The sequence below is a fragment of the Corvus moneduloides genome, chromosome 9 (assembly GCF_009650955.1).
Source record: "Corvus moneduloides isolate bCorMon1 chromosome 9, bCorMon1.pri, whole genome shotgun sequence".
NCBI classification, from domain to species: domain Eukaryota; kingdom Metazoa; phylum Chordata; class Aves; order Passeriformes; family Corvidae; genus Corvus; species Corvus moneduloides.
In genome coordinates this window covers 28,649,398-28,674,412 of record NC_045484.1, presented here as the reverse complement: position 1 = coordinate 28,674,412, position 25,015 = coordinate 28,649,398, and the positions used below count along the sequence as shown (strand labels likewise).

The following is a 25,015-nucleotide window of genomic DNA, read 5'->3' as shown; positions in this document are numbered from 1 at the left end:
TAGAGCTTCGAGACCCCATGAATGGTGTAAATCAGGACCGTGGTCAGAATCAAAAGCTGGTTTGGATAGCTTTGGTTTTTAGAACAATAGTGAATTTGTTGTTCATAGACCTGCCTGTGCAAAAACTGCTGCTGGAGTTGATGTTTGCCCACCCACACAAGCTATGTGGGACCTGTCCTTGCTCTGACTCCCTGTGTCCCTCCAGCACTGCATCCCCATTCCAGCTTTCCCACAGGTGTGCCTTCCTCTCCGTGCTGTTCCCGGCCAGGCTTCCCTCCCTCATCTCCTTTTCTTCTCATCTCATCACCTCATAATGCTCTTTTTCTTCATTCAGAAGCCACAACTTAGAAAAATACACTTGTAGCTCTCAAAATACATGTCCCAGGCTCCCTTCCAGCCCAAGAATACCAACTATTTGGATGATGATTCCTCCAGGCACAGGTCTTCCTGACCTGTTTTATCCAGTATCTAATGGGACAAAGAGTGGGTCTTAAAGCCACAACTTCTGTACTTTTTCACAGTGTGTGGGTTACATATTCAAAATTCCTCAATGCAAGCACAAGTTTAGGTGAAGAAAGTCACCCCAGAACCTCTGCATTTGAACTTACAGTCATTATTTGAGAATGTAGGTGACGTGAAGATGTTCTTTCCAAATACTTACAGCTTTAAAGGGATGCAGAACATCTCAAGTGATGATTAATATGTACAAAATTACATAACTCCAGGACATGGCTAAGACTTGACAGTGTCTGCCTTCATTGAGAAAGTAAATAACTAAAAAATGTCCTATAAAGTAATATTTTTTCCTTTTATCTTCTAATTGAGATGTAAGTTAATAATTCCTGTTAAAATGTAAACATATTTAGGAACTATTATTCAGAAGTCCTGATGGCTTTTAACTTCATGATTTTTGAAAGTCATTTGAGTACATTCCACTCTTGATCAATCACAGCTTCTCTTGTTCTGAGAAGAAACCTAAAAAGACAGTGGCGAATAAATGCTCTGTAAAGATTGAGAGGGAAGGGCTGAGAAAAGAACAGCGTGATTGTACTGCCTTGCCCCTACAGCAAATAATGCACATTGTACTTTCAAAAGGGGAGGAAATAGAACTTTTGGCAGGCTTCACTAGAGTAAGTAATTTAAAAGCTATCACAGAGCTATCTGGCCAAACCCACTGGGTTTAATTATGCTTATGGGAAAAAGGAATAAAAACAAGAAAACATTTTGGACAGATTGGGTGGATTCTTCCACAGCTGATCCTGTTGTGAGATGGTCCAACAGGAACTTATTTTCCTGCGGTGTAAGTTATGTTTATTGTACATTATCCCCATTCTGGATCATGTCCCTCATATATTTTGCTTTACGGGACAAATCAGATAACAGTTTAAGGCTGAGGGGTAACTGACTGTATATATCCCCAGCTAGTTAAACTGCTGGTTGTCACTGGGCATCTTTCATGGGAAAGGCAATTTCAGGAGGATGAGATTCCATCTAACAGAAGTACCTCAAGTACATTTTTACACTTGCTCACATGCAGTATTTATTTCATAGCTATCTATGCAGAAGATAAATGTGAAAGATAGAATTACTGAAAATCCCTCAGCTTGCTTGTGCCCTGTGATTCCTTTCAGCTCAAAGGTTTCAAATGATCATCCCTTGCAGAAAAAAATGATAAAAATTAGCTTGGTTTTCCATAACAGCACTTTTGTCTATCCTTCAATTTCATGTTGCTGGAGAGGATTTCATAGTAAATGTGAAAATGTTTATATTTGACACTCCACAAGCAGCATGACAATTACCAATTTTTGCTAAATCAATGCCAGCAAAGAGGTAATAGTAGATACTTTATGGCTGCTAAGTTTAAAATAATTCATCAAAATTAAAATGTATAACTTGGATATCTTTATGGCTTTTCTGTACATGTGTAATTGGATGTTGAGAAACCAACAAATGTATTTACAGGATAAAAAGATTGTGCTGTGAAGAGAAAATTGGCTGAAAGAAATAATCTTTAATGCATGTCAACGGTGGTATAGAAAATGTGAGGTTGTGATGTTATGAGAGTTATGTTGTTGACTCTGTTATATTGATATAAAGTTTATTGATTGTATTAAATTCTGTGTTTAAAATGTTCTTCCTTCTGGCTGTTGATATACGTGGCATCCTTCCTTTTATAATTTTCACTTCTTTATATAAAGGGATGAGAACGGGGCAATGTCTATTCCAGTTCAACTGTCAGAGACACCACAGCGTGGATTTTGTGTGCCTTCCAGAACTACAGTTGCAAACATTCTACCAAGTCTATAAGGGCAGAATACTTTATAATTATGAACCTCACATTCCTTTCAAGTGATTTGAGTGTGCTTTAGAATCATCACAAAATCCCAGACTGGTCTGATTTGGGAGGGATTTTAAAGCTCATCCAGTTCCAGGCCCCTGCCATGGGCAGGGACGTGTTCCACTATCCCAGATTCCTCCAAGCCCTGTCCAGCCTGGCCTTGAACACTTCCAGGGATCCAAGGGCACCCACAGCTTCTCTGGGCAGCTCACATACTCAGCAGAATAACAGGGACAAAAGATAATACAAGAGAGAGATACAAAGGTTTTTAGGTACCTAATGCATACTGGGTTAGACAACTTCCACTTCCAGGGATGGTTGCAACGAGGATGCTCTGGCCTGCAAACTGGTCAAAACCAAGGCTGTTCCAAAGCTGTCCAAATATTAAAAAGAGGGAAGCAATGAATTGAAAACCTGATATTCTTCTCTGTTTCTCTGGAAAAACACCTTAAAGTACAGTAACATATACAGTATATTTTTCCTGCTACTTGGAGATGATAGCTGTGCTGGTCCATGGGCAGGATTTTGCCCTGTGTCTATCCAACACTGCAGATATGTTTTCCTCCTAAGCTGATTCCATAACCCTATGCTACTCTGCACTCTGTAATTGTACTGATCCATAGCAAACTGTTTTTTTCCCATTTGACCTTTGCTTTTCACTGACATTTGCAAAATGTGACTAAGTGAAACCAGACCAAATAGATGTTAACAGCAAAATCTTTTTGCTGCTCTTTCTATTAAAAAAAAAAAAAATCTATTTTCTAGAACTGCAGAATGTGAGGACAAATGCAAAAGTTCTGATATTTGCTACTACTACAGCACATCCAAATGCAATTAAAGGCATTGACCACTTGCTTATTTTTATGTGCTGATTTACACAAATCTATTCAAAGTAATGAGGAGCCCAGCTGGTACAAATCGTTACCAAATGCCTTTCGTAGCCACCTTTAGCCAGAGAACATTTGTTCTATGTTAACTGAGAACAAACTGTTTCAAATCCTGCTGCAGTCCCTCAGAAGTATTTAGACACACATTTGTCAACTGTTTTGAAAGGCAAAATTAATTTACATGCTTCTCTAGCACCAGATGTGTGTTCTGACGCGTCGTGGTACAACCCAGCCCAGCGTCTCCGTGCAGTTCCACAGCTTTTGGGTGGAGGGGACATTTCCTTGCTGGGTAAAGCAACCTTGGCAGCAAGAGCTGCTCAACAACCTATTTATTAGTATCTGCACTCCTCCCCTGCTGTTATATTAATATAATGAATTGTTCACAGGTGCTCCAAATGAGGTTTAGATGATCGCTGGGAGCTTTGTTACTCAGACAAGCCAAATCGAAAGGAGCAGATGCAACAGTCCCCCAGCAAAAGTACAAAGTATGACTTAATGAAGGTCATTCTGCACATTTTGGCCCTGGCGACCCTATGAACAATCAGACTGTCATTATTTTACTGTTCCTAGACAGAAAAGTGATTGCTTCTTGCCCACTTGCCTTGACTTTTTTTTTTCAGTTGGTTTTATTACATCATTGGGAGCTCTTAATTGCATTTAATCCTACTCCCTTTTAGCTAAAATGAGATAGTTCCCATATGATTGTTGTTAATCCGTGCTCTAAGTCATGTTTGAGATTTAATGCCCTTTTTTGTGGTGATGTTTAAATCACAGTGTGTATCTAAGCACTGGGCCAGGTGAACAGATAGTAAAATGGACATTCCCAGCTGGATATGCAAAACGGGGAGAAAACAGAAGTTGGAAATGGTGCCAGATGCATGGCCTGAACATTTCCTGCAGGTAACATTGGTGCTGTACAAAACCTGTGGTTTTCTTCTCTGTCTTTGTTTTGTGGTAAATACAAACTAACACAATGCCATTATCCCCAGAAGGCCTGTGTACGCAATTAGCTTTGTAAATGTTGATTTACTGCTTTACAAGTCTCCTCAAAGGCCCTGCAGGATGTAAAAGAGCTGCAGAACCTGGGAGATGAGGAATTGTCATAGGTGTGAAGTTGGGAAGTGGAGGTGTCAGCCTAGCAGGGACCTGGCTCCTTCCCCCTGACTCTGTCACAGATTTCACTGGGATTTTGGAGAAAAGCTCACTTATGCCTATTCCTCATGATGGAAACAGGGGTGAGGATTTTTTCGTAGCAGCCTTTTTAGCTGTGTTTGGTTTATGCATTTCTGAGATAAGGCTTTTCCCTTGCTTTATGTCTTACACTGCTCATCATAAAGGGATTGCGGGCTCGGCTGGAGCCTCTCGGTGCTGTAATAATTGCAATAAATGTGAGGGCTACTGCACCCAAAGTGCTACTTAATGTCCTTCTGCCCCCAAATGGGAAACAGAAGAGGCTCTTTTCAGGTTTTTTTTTTCAGTTTAAAGGGAATGCACTAAGGTCACAATGTGCATCAAAGGTCTGTCTGTGCATCACTCAGCCCTCCACTTGGCAGGCTCTCTAACAGGCACACTTTGATAGTTCAGTGACAGATACCACCAAGGAGAAAGGACAGCATTTTAACCTTGAGTACACATTGCAGGAGAAAATTACACAGGGACAGAAAAGCCATGTACAACTCCTGTGCAATGAGCCGAAGAAAAGGATCCTCATTGGACTTTTCATCTAGAGAGGGTTTGGCATGGAGCTGCCAAGTGCTGTTGTTTTGTAAGAAACGGGGGGGTTTACAGTGTGTTCACAGTGGCTGCAAGTGGTCAGTGGTGGAATTTCCAAGAGGGTACCATTCCTGACAGCAAATACTACTGAGGACAGTGGGATTGTAGTGCAAACAAGAGCACAGTATTCTTTGTTCTTCCCAGAAGAGACAGCGAGTTTGTTCTTTCTCCAGCAGTGTACGTCCTCCTTTGCTCCAACAGGACACAGGGCATTCAAGATTAGGTATAACCTAACTTGGGTGGGTTTCAGTGTGAAAAATGCGTATCTGGATGCTTTTCAGGCTTGGGCCTTGCCACACTTTGTTTATACAAGTTTACACTGGACTCCTGGGGGCAGGTGTCTCATTTTTATTGGGCTTTATGGCAGAGGCCGCAGAGTGGAGCGCAGAAGTAATTGTTGAATCCAACCATGAAAACTGCTATTACTTGGTTTCTCTGTGACATCTGTTATATCCTGTTGTGCATGTGATGAGAGGCAGATTTTGTTTCATTTCAGAATCTGTTGGTGAGCATGAATAGTATCTAAAATAGTTGATGGCTCATCAAAACACATATAAAAGCCATGCTTCCTAAGCTCAGCTTCGGGAGGTGTAGCAAATCAGTGTTTTATAGCAGGAGGATTCACTTCCCAGACTGTGGCAGAGGCAGAGCAGGGAGTAGGTGTGTCAGGGAGGCTGCAAAACCCCCTGTGGACCAGGAAAGGAAGATGTTCCCAGAGTAGCAAAAGTGGGAGGGTGGATTTATGGCTGCCTGCATACAAATGTTAGCAACTTCTCTTTAATTTCAGCAGATTTTCCCAGGAACTGCACTTGACCCAATCCCAGTTGGATTCAGGGGGATTGCGTCCCGAGCACAAATATGGACAGCGCCAGGCAGGGCTGGAGCATACGTTCCCACAGATTTGGGGTTATCACGAGGGCACGAGGCTAGGGGAGCTGCTGCATACTCCCATTTTCTCGTCCTGGCATATGTGCTCCTGGTCACATTCCGGAGCCATGCATTTACAGCTCTCCTCCTTCCTCATCAACAGGCCAGATGGATCGAGTCTTGCATACCACCCACTCCTGAGCTGTGTTATTTATTGACATTTGTCACTCCCCAAGACTTGTATTTCAGCAGAACATAAGTACTCGGCTGCTATAGGTCTTTGTAACTCATTAGCTATTTAATCTAATTTGGACTTCTTTTCCTTGCTAAAGACCATGTCTACGATATATTTAAGTCCTGAGTGAAAAATATTTAGTATCAAAAGCCTTGGTTTTTAAACAATATGGATTTTCCCTGCTCTGGAAGCATCTTGGTGTTTTCTACAAATTTATTTTTATGTTGAGGAAACAAACTCATTGTAAAGGAGTTACACTTAGGCAGATGTTGATAAGAAATGAAGGAATCAGAACGGAACGAGTTATTTGGGTTAACAATACCTCGGATTTATTTTTTATTCTGTGTGTAACCTTGATTCCATGTAACTTCTCTGGATCCTGATGCTGCTCGTTTGGGCAGTTTTGTTAGAGGTTGGCATAGAGATTCAGTCTTCAATGCACAGTACACGTGAAGGTCAGCCTGCCATGATGTGTGTTTAGCATCTAAAACTGGAACTTGGCCCTCATGTTGAGTTGAAGGGGTGCCACTGTATTCCCCAATTTGTTGAGTGTTACCCTGATGTGGAGAAATATCAGCTTAGCCACAGGAACCACATATCTGAAAAACTATAATCTCTTCTGTGAATATGCTGTGTAGTCTCAAGGGGAACCATAAGCATATGACAACAGCCAGTCTCTTAAAAATTCCATTTGTTAACAATCTTCGAAATTGTCCTGGTTTTGTGGCAGTGGATGAGGACTCCATAGCTGGGTTGTATAGATTCTGTCTTGGTTCTGTCATAATTTCTTATTAAATGTGAATAAGAAAGCCAGAAATGAAAAAAGACATAGAGATTTAGGAACCTAAACTCCACTGAGTTCCAGTGAGTAGTTTTCTAATATAAATAAATAGAATGTATTTGAGATATTCTTTTAAACCTCAGTGTTTTGTCTCAGGCTAACGTTATGAACTCTTTCAAGTGAAGGATTGTCTTTTTAGATAAACAGCAAAACCCCTTTAGAAAGGAAGCCCTGATCTAATTGACACCTATAAATTTATTACAAAATAAAAATACTTCAAACATCCTTCATTTAAATTGTTTGAAGATTTATATTATTGCATTGAGTTGCTATGGTGGCACTCGCAATTTCCATTCCTGCCTGGAAAGCGTAAAGAGAAAAAAAAAATATGAATAGCAAACAAACATCAGAAAGTAATGATTTGTCATGTTTTGAAATGTATTACAGAAATATCAACTTAGGCAAATATGTTTGGCTGAACTCTGGCATGCTGCCTGGAGCTGAGGCTTCCAGACTTGTGCAGAGCCTCACTGTGTGGCGTGCCTGGGGATTGGGAGCTCCAGGGTCCAGCCTCCATGCTGGACAAGGGCATAATTGGCATCCCAGGAGTGGTTTTATCTGGATATTAATTTCATGGTGCTTTTCAGGGGTCCCAGAAGTGCTGAGATCTTGTACTGGAACTGGCACTTGTTACCGTTGAGCCATGTGTGTGGAAGTCCTGGGTTCATCAGCAAGTGAAGCAGCCCCACAGAATTCCTCAGTCCTTGGCCCAAATGTATCCCACAGCCTGAAGAGTGGAGTGGTCCTGTCAGTGTCAGTTCCACTTTGTCATGGAATCATTGAATGGTTTGGGTTGGAAGGGACCTTAAAGATTATTTCCAGTTCCAACCGCCCTGCCATGGGCAGGGACACCTTCCACTGTCCCAGGTTGCTCCAAGCTCCATCCAACCTGGCCTGGAACACTTCCAGGGATGGAGCAGCCACAGCTTCTCTGGGCAACCTGTGCCAGGGCCTCCCCACCCTCACAGGGAAGCATTTTTTCCTAATATCCCATCTAACCCTGTCCTCTGGCAGTTTGAAGCCATCCCCCTTTGTCCTGTCACCATGTGCTCTTGTAAAGTCATCAAGAAGCAGTCAATAATCAAAAGAGTCAATAATCAGCAGCTGTTAAAAGGGGATTATATCCCAGCTTGGAAATACTGGTGTTGGTTCTGAAATGGCAAAAGGAAACATATATGCTTTGGTATCCAGAGAATGGTTTGGGTTGGAAAAGACCTTAAAGATCACCTTGTTCCAACTCTCCTGCCATGGGCAGGGATGTCCATGAGCTGGACTCAGAGACATAATGAGAAGGTGAAGGAAAAGGTCAGGAATTATGCATTAAAGGCAAAGAAATGTATAAGTTACTATTTAAACAAGAGGTTTTAAAAATGTATTATTATTAAAAGGAAAATGATGAAAAATTGATTTCATACTTTCAGATACAGCTTTATGTAGCAGTGGGCTCAACCAGCTCAAAAGTGGGCTAAGCAACTTTCAAAGGAAGGTGTCAGGAATCCTTTCTAGTACCTAACAGAAATAACACATTAAATCTTACTTGAAAATGCCTTTTTCAGCCAGTGCTCATAATACCATGCTGAGGGCATATTTCAGGATGAGTCTGAGGTTAAAAAAACACCTACTGAGTAACCAGTGGCGCTTGCTTCAGCACTTGAGTTTTCCTCAGAGGTCTTCCATCCAATTACTGGCCAGATCCAGTGATATTTAACTTATCAGATCTGACAAGAGCTGAACCCAAGGTAGACTGACTGCCTAAACATTTATTTGTGTCAATGACACGTTTAAAACTCTCTGCTCTGTCTAAATATTTAAAAGGAAATATAAAGAGGAAAATGTAATGTGACATAAGAGGAAATGAAAAACAACCTTACTTGTTGAGGACATTCACTCCACACAATTGCTGTCTCCTGAAATACCTGTTATTTTGGCAGAAATTGAGGGGAATGCAGCTCTAAATATCATGTTCATCTGTCTCTTTTTAACAAAAAATGATTTTTACAATGGCAAGTGGATCTTTTGCTGTCAAAATCATGGAATATGACAACAGCCAAGATCTTTGAGAACTTCTGAGTCTGAAGTTTTCAGTTGTAAAGCTACATCTAAAAATGAATAAATAATGAAGATAAAGATGTACTTAGTAAAAAGAAGCTGCAGTATTGTCCAAATCAGAGAGCTTAAATGTGTTGGCTGCTTGTTAAAATAGACAAATCTTAAGAACAAGCTGCAATAAGCTTTCTTACTGGAGAGGTGGAGAGTTTAAAGTTTTCAAAGCCCCTTTTACTCTCTAATCCAGAGTAAAGACAAATTTTGGAATTCTCTGTGAAGCAGATATTCTGTACTTTCATAGTAGAAATATATTTTCCCTAGTGGGTACCCTTGGCTGTCAGTTTATGTGTGTTTAAGCTCGTGTGAGCACTTTGCAAGGCAATGCAGAACATGTGGGCTTTCAGGATGTACAGGATGCTGAAAATTTTCTTCACCTGTGAAGTTCTCTCAGAAAGGAGTTTATTCAATTCTGAGGTGTCTCTGTGTGGATCATCAGTGGTGTCTGGGGGGAATGAGAGAACAACAGAACTCAGAATGTGTGCATATATCATACTCTAAGCAACATGTTCTCTGTTGGAACCTGACACTTATGTTTGCAAAAGCAAACCCTCTCTAAATTAGTTTGCAGTTAATTGGCTGTGAAAGGAAATGCACCTTGCCAAAAAGGATTTGAAATATGAAGCAGTTTGGATTTGTGAAGAAGTTGATCGCTGTTCTTGGAGAATCTCAGTCTCTTTCATGGGCATCTGGGAAATAATGTGGTTCATAATCTCCAGTGCTTTCACAAATTCCATTATTTGGCAGGACAGGCTGCCATCTACTACAAGATAAATTGGTTTTGGAGGGGCGGTCTTGGACTATTTGTTGGAGCTGCTCATTTGCAGCTGAGGAAAGTGTTAGCAGTAGGGTTAGTTTGGTAATATTTTGAGTATGTGAAGGAAAATAACAGGGGCTACCAGACAGAATGACAAGATCCTGTTTCTATTTTTCCTCCCAGAGCTCAAAATGGAATGAATGGCCACATATATAACAATGATTAGGCTTTATGTTTGTCCTTGCCTGTCTCTGGGGTCTTTCCAAGCATTCCTGGAGAAATTCTCATAGGAGGCCTCTGACATAGGCGTGGTAGAGATGGACATAAAATGAGTATAGGTTGACTTATCCAAGGTCAGTGACAAAGCTGGGATCTGAACCAAACTCCTGAATCCCTTTTTGCATGTGTAACTACAAGACTGTGCAATCTCTGTTGGGATGCATGAAAGGAAGAGTTCTCCCTGTGACCAAACCACAATACAGTAGAAGATCTACCTTCAGAAACCAGTGATGAATTTCTGGAACATTCAGGACTTAATTCCATTTTTAGTATTTCCACGTGCTGGCTTTTCATAGAGAGATGTCAGGGATTTTTTGGGATAATGCTTTTCCACCAGATTGCACTGTGTGGGCAAGAATTATCATAACCTCTTCCGGATATGTCACTGACAGAAAATAGAGCAGCTCCCCATTTTTCATGAAGAGCCACCACAATTTTTCTACACAGATCTTTTTGGTGGACAAGAGCAGTGTTCAGCAACATATTCTGTTCAGTCACCTGAGGTATCTTTGGGGAAGTATCTAAATAGATCTTCAGTGGAATAAGAGAGCTGAGTTTCTTTGCATTTGAGAAAACTGAGGATGAGTATCAAATCATGATTAATTCTCCTGCTGAATGGCTGAAGGAGCTCACTGTGTGGCTACAGCTATAAGAGATGGGCTACCATAGTTACTGATAATGCAGCAGATACTATTTTCAGTCAGTGCCTAATTGCCTTAGAGGAACTTATTAAACTGAAATCACTATTGTGTGAGGAACTATTCACGTAGAGTATCTCCAGAGTGATCAAGATGATCTTGCTGTGGGCTACAATATAGATCAGTTAAATGTGAAGAGGGGTTTTGTGAGAAGGCTGACATCTTGAGAGCTCACTTGGCAAGGGATGGGTTTGCATGTTGTGCTGTATTTTAGTAAGATGTTAAAGAAATAATGGCTGATTCTCTTTTCAGATCTTGAATGCCCCCTCCAAAAATCCCACTTGAATCCAGCCAAGTGTAACATTGTGTATCTTGAAGTTCTAGATTCTTTGAAAGCACCGCCAAAAGCTCCTTCTCAAACATCCCTCAAAATTTCTCTGTACCATTATTTGGTAGCCCTTTATAATCAGCACAGCTTGAGATACATTAATTAATTTAATGAAGGTAAGGCCTGTATTCCATCTCAGGGAATGCCCAGTTCTCATTAATGCTACTGGCTGTTCCACATGTGCACTGACAACAACCCTACGGAGTTTTTGGTCCGTGATTTGCCATTTTTGCAGGATGATGCTGGTTTTACAGTGTGCATTCTGCCTTAGCATTTCACGAGAGAAACATACAGGCTTGCAGCTGGACAACACTGATGCTGACTAACTTGCCTCTGAGGTGAAACTGGGAAGTTTTTTGATTACTCTTTTCCTAGGGAGTCAGAGACCTTGACTGTGAATTATCAGTGAATTCACTGTCAATAATTATCCTGCAAATTATCTCTTCTTTGCAGGTAAACATTTTTGCTCTGCGGGGTGCAGTGGTTTACTAACAACTGCAGTGCTTATTGAAATTGGGTAGTATAACAAATTACGTAGAATCCAGGTCTACAGGTATCAGTAGTGGGTATTTTAATGTTGTTTTGAGGCAATTCCTTTAAAAATGTGTACAGTGCTCTTGATTGTAACATTGAATTCATCCTTCTCTCAACTGATGTGTACAGAAATAGTTTCTAATCATTGTCCTGTTACTACAAATCTAGTCAGGAGCCCAGGTGATCCTACTTGCCCTCTAGTTGTTTTAGCAAGTAATAAGTGACTGAGAGCTGCAGAAGTGACTATTGGAAAAATAGTTGAGAGCTACACTTTTAGGTTTTTATCTTCAGCTCCTCCAGCTGTTCAGTGGAAATGGTATCTTTGGCCTACAGATCTTACTATATAACTCTGAATGGTTTATCACATAATTGGTGATGGCACAGTGCATCATCAGAAAGGAGAATACAGGAATGATGACTTTAAATAAGCCTTACAATAAACACAAATGGAAGGTGTCAATCTTCACACCAGATTTTTTGCTCCTTGGCTTCTTGGTCATGTTTTTCAGCAGAGAGGAGGAACTGTGACCAAATACATGTTCTCATGTGAGACTTTGTGTTGCAAAGTTATGGCCTAAAAAATACTTTACATTAAACCAGAGCAGATTGCTTATGGCAACTCCTGCATAATGAAGGAACACAATGAAGGACTGCAGTGCATATTGCTCTTCAGGTCTGTTCTATTTTCATAGTTGTTTTTTTTCTAAAGTAGAAAATTGCATAGTATAATTACAAGTTCATTTGCATTCATATTACAAGCTGTGAGCTAGTAGTCTTTTATATTTAAAAAGTATTATTAGGAAGTGTGACTTGCATCCATGCATTTCAGGAATGGGAATGAAGTTTTATACTACTCAAAGTTCTCCTCTTCTTAGTTAACTGCCAGCACCTCTCCTGTAAACTCTAGAACCTCAGTGAGGCCAGCAACACAATAAATGCAACTTCATTTTATTGTGCTTTGGTCAAAGGCTAAGAGCAGCTCATTTACTGTTTCCCCAACAAAAAAACTTGCCTTTTGGAAACTAAGGATCCCCAATATTTTATTGGACCTAATACATATAGACAAGCATGTCTCCTCAAGGATGCTATTATTTCCTAATGAAAAAAATTACTTTATTTCTCCTTTAGTTGTCTTCCTAGATGGTGAAATTCTCACCCATAGGAAATTGTGCTGCAATGAAGTTAACTACTAGAACTTACTTTTTTAAATTCACATTAGAATAAGTAGGTTCAATTGAGAATCTGACCTTTCATTTCTGTAATAAATTGAAATGAAGACAACAGGTCTATAGCGAAAGGCTCCATTGCATCAACTGCTTCTATAAATGTGGCTTGAATTTTGAATTTTTTATATTGTAAAGGTTATTACATGACGTTATCTTTTATGCTTAATACCTAATGTGCTGCAGAAAGAATAATTGAGGGAGATGAAACTGATAATGTTTGAGAATGTTACCAGATCTGTGCATGTACTTTCAATCAATCTGTTCGCTCAGCCTTTCCCTCTGCTCCCTGCCCTGTTAAGTGTGTTGCCACATTGGTTCAGCTCTCCTGCCTGTCAGGCGGAGGTAAAATAACCTGTAGACTTCTTTCAACCTTGTGAGCATCCTGGTGATCCCGCCCTGGCTGTCATCCCGGGGAGTGCACATCAGCAGTTGGGTATCTGCGTGTCCTGCAGAACATCTCGCTCGTAATTCCGGATCAGATCCAATCCTCTGTGATGCTCTGAGCCCTCTTCCCTGTCAGCCGAGGGAGACGTGGCCACTCAGCCCCGGGGGGTGAATCAGATCTATCTAGAGGCTGCAAAAAGCTTTTCTTGTAGTCATTTACCTCGGTTAGCGAGAGCAGCGCTGCTTTTATGCATTGATTGGAGATAATACTGGTGAAATGGCAATAACCTGGCAAATGTACTTCTCTCTGTATGTAAATCCTTTCGGGAAGTGCATGACAGCCTCTGTTTTCTATGGGTCTCCGTTTGTAAAGAAGCTGTTATCACAGAATAAGTTTAATGGGTCGTGAATTTTGTGTTGAAAGGAGAGTCTCTCCATGACTTCTGATCCGCCTGCAACAGACCTATTGGCTCGGCAGCGAGTGCATTAGGCTAAATATGCTTCCTCCATTGACTCTGAAGGTAACAGCCCTAAATGCCTCATTAAATTTTCATGGGTGACTGCGAGAAGCCATGAGAAAAGCAGCACACTGGTGGCGGTGTGGCGGCGGGGCCCCCGGCCCGGCTGGAGCCCCGCGGCCCGGCTGGAGCCCCGCGGCCGTGCGGGGGGAGCCGCGTTCGCGGGGCCGTGTGCGGGCTCCACGCGTGGGCAGCGGCCACCCCCCGCCCTGACTGACCCACTGACCGCCCTCCGTGCGCTCGGCCGCCCCGGGGAAGCCCCTGGTACCGATTCCTCCCGGCCGTGCTTGAGCGCGGTGCTGCGGGCGGGGCGGGGGGCTCTCCAGCCGCTCCGCTCTGCCCGCACTCGGGGGCTGCCCCGGAGCCGATGACGGGCTGCGGACGAGCCGACGCGCCCAGCCCCCCGCCCCGAGCGGGGACAGCCCCTCCAGCCCCCTCCTCGCCCGTCCCCCTCTCCCTGCCCAGCTGCACAGCGGCGCTGAGACCCCCAGCCCTGGGAGAGGAGGAGAAGGAGGAGGAGACCGACCCCTCATCAGCAGCGTTCCTCCGCCGCACACCTCCCTTTTCCCCTCCCTCTGGCCTCAGCGCCGCGCTGGCGGGGCCGGAGAGGGCAGGCGGCGCGGGAAGGCGGCTCTCCCAGCATGGACGAGCCATGTGTATCCTAAGGAATAACAGCAGCTGCTGCGCCCACGATGGGGAGCAGAGGAATGCGAGGAGGAGAGGGCTCGCTGGGGCAGGTGAGAGAGCCGCTCCCCTCTCCCCTGCGCGGCCGGTCCTGAGGGCGGCGCGGCGGCAGGTGCGGGGTTCGGGGGCACAGCGGGGTGCGCCTCTCCTCCTGCGAGCGGGGACCCCTTCCCCGCAGCAGGCACGGAAGGGCAGCTTTTCTCCGAAGGAAGTTTTTTTTTTGGCCGTCCTTCCCCCCCTCCCGTCCCTCCGAGACGGGGAAAGGGCTGGAATCCCCTGCGAGTCGCGGGAAGTTGCCGGCTTCGGGGGGAGCGCGGTGCGGGGCTGCCCCACACCCAGCCGAGCCCTGGGGCAGAGGGCTGGGGGCGCTTTCGCCATCCCCCGCAGCGGGGCAAGTAAAATGAAATCGAGGAGGGACCCACAGATGTGATGCGGCTGCGGGATTCCCCCCGGCCGCCCCCGCCGTGCCGGGGGTCCCTGGGATGCGCCGCTCTCGGGAACCTCGGCCGCTGCAGCCCCGCAGCTGGAAGCGCCCATCGGGAAGCGCCCCCCGCTGCCGGGCTGGGGGCCGCCCGCGGGCTGGGGGCCGGCCGCGGGCTGGGAGCCGGCCGCGGGCTGGGGGCCGGCCGCGGGCTGGGGGCCGGCCGCGGGCTGGGATGCGGCTCGGCTGCGCCGTCGCTGCCCTGCCCGGGAAGGTGCGGCAGGGCCGGGGGACGCCGCGCTGAGGAGCGGCGGGGAAATGGCGCCCGGGGCGGAGGGGCCGCTGGACGCGCAGGGCGCTGGGCGAGCTCGCCCTCACCAGCCGGGGACCCTCTGGGGACCGCCCGCTGGCCCCCGGCCAGCAGCCCCCGGCGCTGGCCAGCGGTGCGCGGGCAGGGGAGCGGGTGCAGAGTGACCGCTTGCGTTAGAGGTGCTGCGGGTTCCTGCGCCTCTCCCTTACAAGCCCCTACTTTAGGGAAAAAAACCGACACCCCCCCCCCCCCCCCCCCCCCCCCCACACGATCTGCGTGTTTTGGAGTGCTTTCTTCTCGGGGTTGTGCACGGCCACCGAGTCACCAGGAGCAGGCAGCCGGGAATGAAAGTTCAGAGCGCTGCTGGGCTGCCGGCGGTGGGAGGAAGGTGGGCGCAGGAGCTGCTGCCAGGCTGGATCAGGACAGTGGTGACAGAGCCCACAAGGGCCGGCAGGACAAGCAGGGAACTGTGAACTCCCCAGAGCCACCTCTTCCTTTGGTGTTTTCCGGGGTGTTTCACGGCAGGGAGGCTCAGGTTCATGACCGGCACATTTGAAATGCCTCTATGAATGGCGAAATGGTGAGGTGGGAAACTGGGACCAATAATCATAGTAAAGAACGGTAGATGACAAAACTGGTTTCTGGGCTGGAGAGTCGTGGAGCTGGCAGACGAATGGGAAGTTTTTAATTTCCCGACGAACTTCTGTTTCATTGTACGTTTCAAACCAGTTAAGTTAATTTCCAGGTCTTTCCCCGAAGTCGTTTTAAAAGCAAAGTCCTTGGAACTCTTTGCCATTTGTCTAAATTCTGAATGCATGTCTGAAGCATTTAATCATGTTTATTGTTTTCAGCCACTCAAACGGAATAAAAATTACTTATCGTTGACGAAGCTTATCTCGCAAGCTGTTTCACAGTATGTTTCCATTGCAAGACGCAGCGCTGTGTTAAACTACTGATGACTGTATTGTTTATTGTTCTTTCATTCCCCACCCTCACCCCCTGTAACACCAGTATCAATCTGTTCCTTACTGCTATACTCAAAAATAATGGAAGAGCAAGTTTTCACCAGTTTGGTATTTTCGCTCGTAGCTGAGATTTATGTCTTTTATATTTGCTCTTAAGCTGTTTTTCATTGGGTGTGCTAAAGGCAGCTGATGTATTAAAAAAGGAATCAAGGCTTGAAGCTAAAAGGGACTTTCAAACTCTTGAGCTAAAACTGTGGGTGGAATTAGTGCTGGATTCATAGCATTGTTTATTTCTTTATCCACATACATAACACCTTCCGAAGCATAGGATTCCTTGCCCCTTTGTCATTACCTTTTTATGTCATTACACAGCTAAAATGCACTGCTCACACTGGTCTAGAAATACAGATTTATTGTTTGGAGTGTTTTGATCTTGGACTCTACCTCATAGGTGATTTTGCTGCACTTTAACAGTATCTCGACACAGTGATGGAGGACACCATCATGTTTTCTTGTAGGATTACCTTTGGGACCTTAGTGACTGCACACATCAGTGGTTTCATCTTAGGAGGATTGAAATTGATTTTTCTTCTTTTTCTTTTTTTTTTTTTTCTAACTCAGCCAGTGAAAGACCCTGTGTATGTCCTTTGACCCATGGCCTCCCATGATGAAGTGAAACCAGTAGTGGAGGATGTAGACTTGAAGTAGCTGCTACTAAAAAGTAGAGGTATCAAAATGAACCCCTTCTCCTGTTGGTCAGCCTGTGTGATTGTTTGGGCAAGGCACAGCTTTTAAAATTTGCAAAATTTGTAGAACTGCTGCATGTATGTATCAGAATAAATTTAAAACATTAACCTTGTGATACTTTTTTTTTAATACTTTTGATGGGTCCTTGGTCAAGCAAAGGAAGATTGACCATTTCCTCTCATCCCTAACAGGCCCATTGCCTCTAAAGTATTTTATATTTCAAATTTTTTCAAGGTATTTGTGTTGAATTTAGCAACAGCCAAGCTCAGCAACTAAATATCAGTGAGGTGGGAGAATCTCTATTTTTACAGCCCTGTTTGCATTTTGAAGTGATAGCAAATACTAGGAAAGAGGAACACGATTTTCTAGATGTTATAGTTCAAATTAACTTTCCCAGTCAATATTTAGTCAAGGTCTTGATGGTTAAAGTTAACTGTCCAAGTCAATGTTTAGTCAAGGTAATGACTTGGTTTTTATAAACACTACCCAAGCATTCTTGCAGAATGAATCAGAGCTGCTGGATCACTGTACGTTTGCTCAGCCAATTACTTAGGAATAAAACTACATTATTACTTGGTCTCTCATATGTCCTGTTCTGTTTGGTGTTATTTCAGCAGTGCTTGCCTTCAGCCTTTCTGTGGCTTCATTCTTACAGCACCAGCTCTGTCTTTAAGGCATTTATTTGCCTGGTGGTTTTGGGAGATAAAATAAGTCCTGCACTAACCTGTTTTTATGGGTAGGAAGATGAGATGTAGAGATGCCAGGTGCTGGCTCCCGGAAGGAGGTGCAACATGTAGTGCAAAAGCAACATTTATTTAGCTCCAAGGAAGTCTTCAGGAGCCTGTGCTGGGCAGCTCCTTGTGCAGTGCTCAGGAAGAGATGAGCACTTGGGATAAAGCAATCATTAGCAATCAAACATATGGAAACCATTTTGGTGTCTGGGACAAAAGTGATGAAACTGAGAATTGTTGGCATTGTTACTTACAGTGAAAGATGGAAGCATGTTGTGATCTGGGAAAGAATTGGAAATCTTTATTGTGATTCTTTGTTTCTTGGCATCCCTTTAAATGGGATCTTCATTCTTCCAGGATGGTACTTCAGTCTCTTAAACTGACACTGAAATCAGTCTGGACTTCCTATTGTACCAGTGGTTTTTTTCCTTCTTTTACTTTATTTTTATTTTAATTGTACCACTTGCAAATGCATTCCCTGCAATTACATGGGTATTAGAGTAGATATTCGTTAGGATTTTACTAATCTGAACCTCAAGTGCTGTTCTGCAAATTTGCCAGCCTTTGTAAGGCAGTGCTTGACTTCATCAGCTGCACTGTTTTATTAGGAGTATTTTGATACAGTAGAATGAAAAGCATATACTCTAAACCAAGTAATTAATCAGATTGAAACCTTTTCATTTTCATACTTTGATTTGTCACAAAGAGAGCCTGCAGCTCTATATTTTGCCCTTAACACTAGTTTTTACCCAGTCTAACTGCAGCCAAATGACATTTCATGGTGGTGGTTTAAGAATTTCATCCATGAATCAATCTTCCATTTCTGTTTCAAGGCAGCAGAATTGTCACAACTTAGAGCAGGTGAGTGAACCCGGTACTGTGAGCTCCAGGAAAGGTACCTGTATCTGTGTGTTTGATCTTACACTGCTGTCAAACACGTTTTCATGTGTTCTAGGTGTAAGCAGTGTTCTAAGTCCTCGACTTTGTTCATTTAAGTGGTTCAGCCACGTGCACAAATCCTCTGTCAGAACCTACCAGTGTGAGCCTTGCTGGTGGCAGTGGGGTCCGCACAGCCTGTTTGCAGTGGTGGATCTCTCTCAAGGTGGTGCTGTATTGAAGAGCCAGAGCAGAGCAAGGCCTGTCAGCTTTTGTCTGTGAATCAATATATTGCTTTTTGCAGGGTGAGAGTGAAGCTCGTTCCCTGGGATGACCCCGGTGTGTCGGTGCAGGTGCAGAGGCTGCTGTGTCCCCAGCTGTGGGGGAAGCAGCTGTCCAAGTCCCAGCCCTTCAGACAGCTGCATGTCCTGGCCAGATCCATCCACAGTGGAGCAGCAGCATTGCTGAAGGGCTGCTTGTCACATCTTGCTCTGGCTCAGTCCTCTCCTTAGATATGTGAAGCAGTTGACGTGAACTTACGGCCCTTGGAGGCGTGAAGATTTCCTTCAGTTACTTACGGAATCAGGGAGGAGGATGGCTGTGAGTGAGCTTTCGGAAATGCAGTGTTCCTGAGCAGAAGCCTGCTGGAGGAGCAGGCTCCAGGCACTTTCCAGCCTGTGATCCTTTGCACTTTCTACAGAGAGTCATTCCATTACTCTTGGTTTAATGAGGATGCAGAGGTTACCCTTCTTTAAAGGGTATTTTAATATTATCTTTTTTAGTTATTTTGTATCTTATGTTTTGTATTCATATCTTAAGGGTAAGAATATTTTCTTATGTAAGATATACAGAAGAAATTCTTCCCTGTGAGGGTGCTGAGGTGCTGGCACAGGGAAGAAGAGAAGCTGTGGCTGCCCCATCCCTGGAAGTGTCCAAGGCCAGGTTGGATGGGGCCTGGAGCAACCTGGGATAGTGGGAAGTGTCCCTGTCCATGGCAGGGACTGAAACTGGATGAGCTTTAAGGTCCCTTTCAACCCAAACTGTTCTATGATTTTATGATACGTACAACATGAAAAAACCAGGGCGCTGTTTTTTTTCTGTATTGAATGTTGTGTATCTCTGTGTATGGAGATAGATAGATATATATATATGCAAATATTCATTTGCTGCCCTTTTTACTATATAAAGATTTCTCAGGTCTCCAGGTATTGTCAAGCAGTTACACTGAGAGACTCCCCACCCCTCCCACCACCAAATAGTGATTACTCTTGTGGGTAGAGGAGCGTCAGTTTCTTGAGAGTCTTTGCAATTCCCCAAGCCTGAAGGCAAATGAATAGAAATTTAGTGGACCACCTAGTTCTTGACTCAGAATTCTCCAAAGAGGAGTCTGACCTAATTTATATTGTATTGGATCAATAATCCTATCATGCATGTGTGCCTTGCTGTTTTGTTTTCTTTTAGCAGGCATATTGCTGTCTTGCAAAGACTTCAGATTTAAATGTTAGGCAATGTCCCTGTGGTTTTAGGAGGTGCTTTTCCTCAGTGAGTATTTACTGGAAAATTACATTTAGAGGACACTTGTGAAGAGGAAGACAATCAAGACAGAATACTAAGGCTGCTAGAGTTATTCATACCTGAATGTGATGGGCTGTTGTTTAGTACTGAGGATAATCAAGAGTCCTCTTATACAAAGTCTCCTTATTATTGCTAAAGATGGAGCTGGAATCTCCCCAAAATGCTTTTTGTAGCAAAATGCAGTATGAATATCTCTGTTGTCACTGTGACAGGGATTCTGGTGGGGTTTGATGTGGGTGATTGTAGAGTTGCTGAGGATGTTTGTTGGGGACAGCATGTTTTGAAGCTCATTGGGAGCTGATCAGCATCTGGGCACTGCAGCTGTGGCCTCTTAAAGCAATTCCAGGTGTGCAAAACCCTTTTCTGGTGTTACTCTGTAGATAGTAGCACCCATCAGTCTGTTGGTCCCAAGATACACTCCAGAGCTTATCAATCTGTCTGTGTTTGTGTTTGGGAAAAGAGCTTTCTGACCTGCACAGGTTTATTCTTGGGAAGCATAGGAAAGTTTTGAGTCTGCAGAATTTCAAGATCATACCACAGTTCTTTGCTCTTGAATTTCTTGGAGAACTTGGATTACTGGGAATCCGGTTGATGCAATACACATTTCATAGTTTCCTTTTACATAACTGTCTTCTGTCCTACTGACAGATCAGTTACTTAGCAGGCATCAATATTGGTTGTTTCTTAACCTAAAGGATTATATATTTTTTTTTTTTTCAGTAATTGAAGTAACTGAGGGAAGATTTGTGGGTGGTCTTTTTTTACACCATAAAAAAAAGCTTCATTTCTGTTCCTGGTTACTTGAGATGCAGCTCAACAGACTGTGCTAAAACAGCGAAGAAGAAGAGCAGTTCAACTTGTTTAACCTTCCCTGGATTTATTCAGGTGCCTCCAGTATTTCCTCAGATCACGCTGGGATGAAGAGATCTGAGCAGGCAGGGCTCGGTGCTCGTGCAGGAGCAGACAGTGTTAGTGATGTGATAGCCCTTCCAGGATCTGTCAGTCTATGCCTGACACTGGCCAGAACACTTCAACTGGCATGTGCTTTTTGCCAGATTAAAGTGGATTAGGTCACTTGAATTCACCCCTCATTGAGTTCATACCTTTCCTTTAATTCTCTCTCGTAGTATCTGTCAGGATTGATGGGGAGAAAGTAAAGCTTTTTGTGTATTTAGGATATTTTTAATAAACAAGTAGCATGAAGACTTTGCTTTAAGTTTTTCGATTTCCTTGTGTAACCTTTGCAAACCAAATATTTCTTAACCACTCATATTTGGCTTGTGGCTGTGGTGGGGTAGGAGACTCTGCTTCCTTGATCTTGAGGTTAGTGAGGATGTGCCACACTGATAACTTGGTGCTGTAGAGGATTCCAGGCTTAGGAATTTCCAAGTAGATGCTTAGTTAAGCCAAGCATAAAGGTAATTAGGAAAAAAAGCAAAATACTTCTAAACTGTAGTGCAGCACAGCTGATACTCAGGAAATTGTACTGCTCTTCAGTTCACCCAACAGTCAGTGCAGCAAGTATTTTATTAGTATTTCAATTTTCCCTTTCATTCATTTATGTAAAAAAACCCACAGTTAATTTAGTTTTATTGTTACTGCCTCTTGTGTCAGTTTTCTTCAAGCTCCAGGGCCTATTAGCAAATTCAGACCTTTTAATGGCAAGATTAGATGACCTGTTAGGTCCTCATGTCTTAACTTTTAGCAGCTGTTCCACAAATATCAAGGGTCTTCCCAGCAGGTGGATTTTCCCTGCTTTTTAAACATAACGGAGGTTTTCCCATGCTAGGGTTTTTATTTCTGTGAATGTGCATGCATTTGAAAATGTGTTTATTGTGTCACAGTAACACTGAGAGTGTCACTTGGAAATGTTGTGGCCCCTGTTTGTGGTTTTAAAACACCTGGTAGTTGTTTGCAATAAAGACTCCCCTTTTAATTGCGCTATAATTAATACAAAACAAATCAACAGGAAATGCTACTTCACACAGCATGTTGGCAGTTAGCTCAAGTTTAAAAACAGTAAAAAAAAAAATCAGTGAGTTTAATAAAGATTATTTTATGAATGGGGTTTTTCTTTGTGGCTGCTGAAGTAATCAAATCTCACATTATGGCTTCAGGACAGTTTTCCACCCACCATCCCTGTGTGATAGTTTTTATATATTCTGACCCATTTTTCTTCTTTCTGAAAACAAGAGAAATAAAATGTTCGAGAAGTCCTAAAGAGGATAACAAATTGAATTGACCACTTACTGTTCCTGGCACTCAAATTTTATGGTCCTTACCTCCCTAGAGATGGAGTGAGCTATTCACCAGCACTGCGTGAGAGTTGCAGCTGATGAAATTTGGTAAAGTTCCTCCACATCAGAAGCACTACACTGATTTACATCACATGAGAGCTTGTCCCCTGTTGCTATGTTACATTTGTAGCAAATGCTAATTGAATTTGGTGCATACAGATCCTCAGAGAAAAGTGAAGAATTGTTACTGAGTGAATCCCACAGTGCCAGGCTTCAGTTTCTGGATTTCAGTGCAGGATGCTCCCGGAGAGAACATGAAATCTTCTTTATGCTGTCAAACAACACCAGAAAAATAACTCTGCCGCAGCCTCAAAACAGGTCTGAGACTTCAACACTGCTGAGTTTGGGCTTGAAAAAGAGCAGCAAGTGATTTTCATAAGGGAGCTCTGGTTGCAGCTCTTTATTTTCTTCTTGGCAGGACTGTTGGTGCAGCAAAGTACCTGTATGTGGCTGTCCTTTTGAATGTAGAGTTTCTTATGTCTCATTCTTGCATAATTTGTTCTGTTGGGCTCTTGGACGAGGTGAAGAGATGGCAGAAGGAGGACTCTCCAAGGGATGGTTCTGTGCCTCACTAATCCTTGTAGAAGCAGCTGAGTTTGTTAACTTGGACACGATGCCCAGTCCTGACAACTGAAATTTAGGTGAGAAGGATCCTGTTCTCAGTCGCTGAACTCGAGCTGCTTTTTTTCCAGGGAGCAGAAATCCAGGGGAGCAGATCATGCGCATCAAGCTTCGAAATATTGCTCAGGCTGTGTAGAGAACTAACTCTGTTCTTTATTGCAAAGATCATCTCTAGTTCAAAGAACAGACTGCAAGTGACCCGTACACATTGTGGGTGGCTGATTCTGCTAATCAGTGTTTGTAGATGGAGCTTTTTGGTGGAGATGGGAAGAAGGACAGTACAGAGAAGGGAAATATTTGTACAGGTAGGGTCATTTGTCTCGTGGGTCTGGGAATACAGGAATACATTTTCCTGATGTGTAGAATGTTGATTTCCTTCTTTATGGCTGAAAGTGTGTACATAACTTGCGATGTGGTCAATGAGTAAAGCAGGTGTAATATCAATTTTAGTGTCTGTTTTGGACTACCTGTAAGACTTTTTCTCATTTTGTTGGGCTAGGATGACCTTTGGCTGCTTCACAGTGATTAATCACTTATTAATTTATTAAGGAGATGTATTCTTAGGCTGAATGACAGTGAATGGCTCTTATTTTCATAGGTGCACATACATTTTCATGAGAAAGACTGGCACTGGATTTTTCCAAGACAATCTGAGGTTTGGTTTGTTATGAGAAACAGGCATCAAGAAACCACCAGGAATTGTGCTGATTTAGTGTATGTCTGGTTTCTTCTCCAAAAAACCATTCTGGAGATCAGTGTAGTTCACTGTTGTGTATTCAAACAATGCTGGAAGAAACCAAAAGAACTGAAACAAGGATGTCTGGAGGATTCCTTCCCACTTTGGACGTGAATGTTGCAGGAGTTAGGTGAAAAGAGCAACTTAAAATTAAACTACAGTCAGCAGGGAACAGAAGCTGATAGCTCTGTAGTTTTAACATTAATACAGCATGAAGAAGTTCAGCCTAGAGTTCCAGGAGATGGTTGTACAGGTTTGGTCACTGCTGGCACACTTCTGTTGGACTGCATCTTTATTCCAGTATCACTGCATGAGATAAGATGCAGACATGACAACATAGTGTGTATTAATCTTGCTGAGTCCTGATGGTTCCAGCAATCGCTTCCTGTAAGAAGTTGGCCACACTGGGCACATTAGGGAGAGCACAGTGCTAAATAGAATGAATTGTGTATTCAGATGTACTTTAGGTTGTACATGACTTGCAAAAAGTGGAGAAAATCTTGTCTGCCTGTCTTGAAAGTAAAGGGGATAATGTCTGGAGGAACAGTTCCAATGCTTGACAATTAATAATAGCACTTTGAAAAGAAGCTTTTAGCAGAAGGGAGGCACATAGGTTACTGAGTAGTACAGAGAACAATGTAAATTTTTGTGCTAATATGTTGAGATCAAATAACTCATTAATAGAATAATTTATAAGAGCGATGCAAGTAGGAGAGTAAAGTTCTTCTAAATATTAATCTACTGCATATATTATTTATTGTTGTAATAAAAGGTTGAGGAGTAGACAAGGGAGACTGAAATGCCTTGCAATTTCTAGTAGAGTTCACAAAGTGCTTTTTTAGAGGAAATTTCCTTTAAATGAAAAATGCTGGCCTAACGTTTTAGTGAGGTAGTGGTAATAACTTGTGAAGTTTCTTAAAGCATCTCTGTGCAGTAACATGAGAGGGAAACTTCTGAACCAAGGTTCTCTTCTGCAGACTGAACAATCCCAGCTCTCTCAGCCTTTCCTCACAGTAGAGCTGCTCCATCCCTCTGATCACCCTGGTGCCTCCTCTGGACTTGCTCCTACAGCACCATGTCCTTCCTGTGCTGTGCATCACACTTGGGAAGACAAATCTTAATTCTTGGCACGTATAAAAGAGCCTTGCGACCCTCACACCTCAAACCTCACCTGCCAAAGGTTGTCTTTTTAAAGTAGCCTGTTACATTTCGTGGTTATAGCCTTAGGAGCTGTGTTACAGTGTACCCAGAATTTCAAAAATACAACGGGGAAAGCAGCTCAGG

General features: G+C 43.3%; 1 protein-coding gene across 13 annotated transcripts in view; it reads left to right on the top strand.

Annotated features, from left to right (window-relative positions):
- The window catches only part of DAB1 (DAB adaptor protein 1), a 416,072-nt gene that overhangs the window by 258,260 nt on the left and 132,797 nt on the right, over window positions 1-25,015 (top strand). For 2 of the 13 annotated variants that reach the window (XM_032117462.1, XM_032117463.1), the window contains exon 1: window positions 14,250-14,505. The exons of the other annotated variants lie outside the window; for them this stretch is intronic. The gene's annotated coding sequence lies outside the window, so the exon portion shown is untranslated. Of the gene's footprint in view, window positions 1-14,249; window positions 14,506-25,015 lie in introns of those variants that run through there. 13 annotated transcript variants of the gene reach the window in all.